Below are 6,180 nucleotides of genomic sequence, written 5' to 3'. Positions count from 1 at the left end.
GTCCTTTCCAGTTCACCCTTTGAGGTGCTACCAGAGATCTTTCCAAAAGCAAGTCCAATCACATTGGTCTCCCTCATAAAATCTTTAAGTGACTCCCCAATCCCTATACTAAAATACAAATCCCTTGGCTTAGCATACATAAGACCCTTCAAACACCTTTCTTTTATCTCATCTCCTACCACTTCCTGAAAGTCTGCAATGCTTATGCTGTAGTTTCCAAAACAATCCATGCCCTTTCATGATCTGTGCTGTTGCACATTTTCTTCTAACTGAAATAATTCCTCCACTGATTTATTGCTGAGAACTTAGTCATATTCTTAGATTGAAAGCAAGCATACTTCAGAAACCTTCCTTTACGCTCCCCACCACAGCACTTAACGTCCCACCCCTGTGAAAAGTGATCACATATCAGTGCCGTTGTTATATGTTCTTATATCTCCAACTGTCTGAGCTCCTGAAGAAGCAGGACCATGTATTTTTCCTTTTCAATATCTTGACCCCCAACTGAAAATAAACACTAATTGTCCCTAAGGTGAATAAATAAAGCAATGAATGAATGACAGATATATAACTGACCTAGGTAGTGAAATCTCTTTTCCAACTGAGGTCAACACTATGCAATCTTCACCTTCTTAGGTTAAATGGAATTGAATAACTGGGCCAATTTTGAATTACTACAGTGCATCTCTTGAAGCTGAGTTCATGAGTCCGCACAATGAAATAGTCCCACTGATTTTTTAATTAGCATAGTTTATTTTTCCTCAGCATTGATTCTGCGTTGCACTGTTTCCTTAGATTATTTTGTGTGATGCTTTTATATTCTATTTTTAATTTGTTTACTTTGCTTTCTCTCTTGGCTTTAAAATGCGAGATTGGATGTAATTGTCAATATAGCTTTCAACTTATTTATAATTTATCTAATGCAATTACATGCTATTAAGCAGTTAATAAATATCTTTCTACGCTAATTTGAGAGTGCATATTTGAAAATAGAATCAAAGGAAAAGAAACATAAATATTCTCTTTCTATTCTGATTTACTTAATTTCAGAACATCTCACTAACCGCCTTCTCGTCCCACCAATCTTTTTGCTGTGCTTTCATTTTTTATTCTGTGCAATAGGGACAATATTTTTTTTCTATATGGAGGGCCAAGTGGCATAAAATTACATAAACTTCCTGGGGAAAAAAGAATTCATGTAAAATTTTAAAGGAAATTAATGTAATCTGAAGTGCTCATTAGGAGGAACATTCTTTAGAAAAGTGGTACTTTTTTTTTTTTTCTAACCTCGTATTTTGTTTGTTTGTTTTATAATGACTGACTGAAGCCTTATTTGGGCACATATCCCATTAACTTGAATATGGGTGGTTAGCCCTCAGGCAAACTTTGTTACTTCTTCAATTTCTTTTGCCATATAGAGGTTTCCTATAAAACCCACTCAATGTATAGACAATTTAAACTCATACAGGAAGTACTCAAACCTCCGAATTGCATCTTACAAGAATGGAGGCAGTTCTTCGATCCCAATTTACATGTCATTTGTTCTCTTCTACTAGCATATTGGCTGAAGCCATAGTGACATCACTAGATACAGATATTTTCATCTTCTTTGCCTTGGTTTCAACATTTACTATTATGTCTACTTCTTTGACACAACGGTTGTTTATTCTTTGAAATTATTAAATATTTAACCAAGTTCTTGAAAATTAGGGGCAGTCATATTTTTCCAAAGATTTTTACTTTAATTTACTTTTATTATTTTTAAATATATGTTTAGTGTGTCTGCTCTAGAATGAGCAACTCCAACTAATTCTCCTCACAGCTAGCACACTGTTTCTAATCTGAATTCACATTAGAACTCTGAATCTACTCTTATTTGTGGCAAGCTTGATTTTCTCACTCCCTCACCTCACATATGAAGGTCGTTACAAAGTTGATGAGGATAATCAAGTCATACTGGAAAGAATGTTTTGGACCGTGAATATGCAGCTGCACTGAGGAGATATTTTGGCACTTCCAGCATTATAAAAGTTAGAATGATTAATAAGAAGAAGTATGGAATCGATCTACTGAGAATACTGTAATCCCTTCATGGTTATTAAGAGATGTGTGAAGCACATAAAAATAGATATAGATTATTTATTACTAAAGGGATTCATGATTCAATTTTATCACCTTTAGAAACCTATGTAGCTTTTTTTGTACTTTACAAAACATTTAGAAGTTGTGACTTCCATGCTTAGATCAGTGTTTTTAAATAATGCTATATCTTAAGAGGTTGTCTCAAAAAACTACATATTCCAAGTTGTCTAAATTATACAACAAAACCAACACATGCTTACCTGTGTTTCCTTATGACACCCTACTAACATAACAGTGGATTCTTAAGGCAGTAAGTGACAAATACAAATGTCATGCAAGAAAAGGCAACAGCTGCACATTTTTGGAAGCTAGAAAGCAAATAGACAAATAATAACTGCCTTAGCCTGGAGAAAGATGAATTAATTCCAAGACATTCATAGAGAAAGTCCAGAAGCAAAATGATGTGTACTGCAAAACTCATAAATCCTCCACAACTGACAGTCCCAGCTGCACCCGAACCTGAAGATAAAGGTGGATTAAATCCAGGAGGATGTTTGTTGAATGCAATAGAGAAACAGTTCCCTAACTACCTTACAGGCGGCTAGGCCACTTTCTCTTCTCCTGTAGAAGGATGAGGCTTAACTTTCTACAGAAGAGGAGTCAGAGGGATGCTGGAGTAGAGAACACGGGCCCAGCTAGGACACTTCAATTGTAATGGTTCATGTACATCCTGAACCACGAGATCTCCCTGATCTCTCCCCTTACCTGACTCTAAGAATGCTAGCAGCCAGTATTAGACCCTCCTGATAGGAGGGTGGATAATTCTTCTCCAGGGAATCCAACCAGACTAAGAGAAAAGACCTGAAAATCGCTAATAGTCAGGAGTTCACTGACCAAACGGCAGGGCCAGATCACCCACCAAGAAGGCACACCAGTTGACAAGCCCATAAGTTTCTAATCAGGTGTTTGGTGACTCATTTCTAAATATTTATGGGCAGCCAAGTATCCCCAGATATTTGAAGAAAGCCTCTAACATGAAAGACAGAGACCAAACAAACTGAAGTAACAAATTTGGAGAAAGCAGAGTGATGGAAGCAGAAGAAAACTCTGTGTCTGTGTGTCCACATTTAACATCTAGCCTCTCAGAGATAGGAAATCTTACTTCCATGAAAAAAAACACCATGATGCTAAAAAAAATAATAAACATCCATACAAAGAAAGGAAGACTTGTAGAAATTAGAACTGTGATAGCAGAAATGAAGAAAAACTCAGCTAGAAAATGTTGAATTTAACTTAAGGAAATCTCTAAGAAATTAGAATAAAAAGACTACAGGTAGAAAATTAAACAGAAAGGAAAAAAAAGTAGAGCACCCACCTCAAAGGTTCATTATATGAATAATAGGAAAATGAGAAAGAGAACAGAAGAAACTATGGTAAGAAGATTATCAAGGAACTAATTCAACATAATGTTTCAAAACTGAAATTCAGAGTGAAAAGTCTATGGAATGCCTAACACAAGTGGGGAAAAAACAAAAATCACATCAGTGCATATCACTTTAAAAAGTAGAACATGGGAGCAAAACTTCCAGAGAGAAAAAAATCAGAATGGCATCAAACTTGTCAGCAGCAACACAAGACAAACAAACACATAAATAAATAAAACAATAACTTCAAACTTATGAATGAATATTATTGCTATCCTATACTTTTACAGTGGCCAAACTGGGAAAAAACCGTGAGAGTGGAATAAAGATATTTCATATTTACAAGGTATCTCAAACTTGATCTCCCATGAGCTCTTCCTCAGGAAATTAGTAGAAAACATGTCACCAAAATGAGGGTGTAAACCAAGAAAAAGGAAGACATAAACCTACACACAGGGGATCAAATGGAGGTGAAATACTATGAGAATTCCTATGATGATGGTAAAGGGAGATCCCAAAACAACAATAGCTATGCAAAACACCAGGAGAGCAGTAAGCCCAAAGGAGACCAAGAGGAGAAAGCTCTCCTGGAAAGATATCTCCAAGAAGATAAAATGAATAGAAACACTTAAATGTTTAAAATATTAAGACATTTCCACTTTGGCAGAGTTTGAGGATGAATCAGTAATAGGTATGTAGCAAATAAAGCAACCAAAACAAATACATACACACACACACACACACACACACACACACACACACACACACAATTTTTAACTCAAAGGCAAACCCCCCCCAAAAAAAAGTATCCAAGGAAGAAAATATAAACATAATAACTTATAAGGGTTACCTGTGAAAAATATTTATACTCACAATAATGTAAGAACTGATTATTGATCAGATAAACAAAATTAAACATATTGGAAAATGGGGGAAGAAAGTGAAGGAGATTGAGAATATAAAAGAATTAAATATTCATCTTTCACTGTAGTATATGAAATACATAATGTCTAAGCTGGAAAAACATAACTATATTATTAAAGTAGTTTAAGATATTTTTTTTTAGAAATATACAGGTAAATACCAAAGAAATAGATAAAAGATTTGAAATGGATTGGGAGAGGTAGAAAAAAGGAGAGGATAATAGATATTGTTTTCATTAAAAACAAACAAAGAAACAAAAAACTCTGTAGAAATACTGGAATGTAAGTTTTTATAAAAAGTATGCATTCACTTATTTTATTTTCTCACTTATTACTATATTTATTTATAAAGTAATTTTAGGAAATAATTTTATTGGTCTTTAAGCATTGAGTTGTTTTAAGAAATGGAGTGCCATATTAGAACAAGCTTGGAACAAGTTCTGAGCTTAGAGAAAGAAGCTCCAACTTAAAATTAACCAGCTCTGTGGCTGTTGAGTGTGGAGGTTGCTGAAGTAATGGGCAATGGTAGTAACTGAAACCAGAATCCATACTAATGTTTTTTTCAGAGGAAGTTTTTCTAGTGTCAGTAAAAATTGGGGGGGAAATCACAGATACAAGTATTGAAAACAGAAAATTGTGAGGTTTGGAGCAAATAGATAAAGTCAGCAATGTGTTGAGCACTCTTGCACATATCTTATGAAATGTTCTCAGAAACTGCTACCTGAAAGAGATTCAGTTTGCATTGATCATCTAACCTGTCTTAAGTATTATAGGATGTTGCCCTTTTTTCCTCCTCAAAGCTAATTTTACCCCTGGTGTGAACTTGGTCCTACAGTTATATCCTCTTTGTGTATAATTGTTCTCTCCCTCTTTTGCCTCTCAATTTATAGGCTTTAAACATGCTCAGAATGGCTCTCCCATTTTATAGATTAAGTAATCCAAAAAGTCAGACCCTCCCTTATCAGCTTCAGTAATTCTTTCTGCACATGTTATACTAGCTCTCCCCTTGACAACCAAGTCTTTGAAAGAATGATCTGAAATTGCTGTCTCCTCTCTCTCATATTTATTCTTCAGATGACTTAAAACAATGTTCTATCCTCCCCACAGCCCAGGAAATGTTCCAGTAGATGTCACTATTTTCTACTGGGTTGTTTCAGTCCTTGTTCCATTTGACCTATTTTACTCCTTGTCACTGCTAACCTGTATGCTACTATCTCCTGGTTCTCTACCCCACCTCTCTAAATATCCCTCAGTCTCTTCTGCTCACCCACTTCTTAACGCTTGGAAGCCCTACAGCTTAGTCTTTGGTCATCTCCTCTTCTCTCTAGATATTCCCTGACATTCTCATCCATAACTTTAGCTAAAATAGGTGCCCAAACACCTACCATACCTCCTTGATTGGAGCTCTTGGAATGACAGGAATTGTACACAGAATTTTCCCCAAATCTCTTTGTCCTTCTGGGTCCCCCTTTTTTTCTTGAAAACCACCAGGATTCATGTGGAAATAGAGGACCAAATCTGGGCATAATCTTAGTCTCCTGCTTCAACCTTAGCCCCACGTCAGTCACTTATAATTATATATTGCTAATCCTTATCCTTTTATTTCTTTGAACCCTTCTTCCATTCGTTGCTGTCTTTTTTCAAAGCCTCATCTCACCAGCGCTTTCATGGACAGTGGCAATACCCCCCTCCCAGTATCACTCCTCAGGTCACCTCCATATTTAACTCCTCCCCTACACTGCTATCAGGGT

This window comes from Eschrichtius robustus, chromosome 18, assembly GCF_028021215.1.
Source record: "Eschrichtius robustus isolate mEscRob2 chromosome 18, mEscRob2.pri, whole genome shotgun sequence".
Lineage (NCBI taxonomy): Eukaryota > Metazoa > Chordata > Mammalia > Artiodactyla > Eschrichtiidae > Eschrichtius > Eschrichtius robustus.
This window is presented reverse-complemented; position numbering follows the sequence as displayed.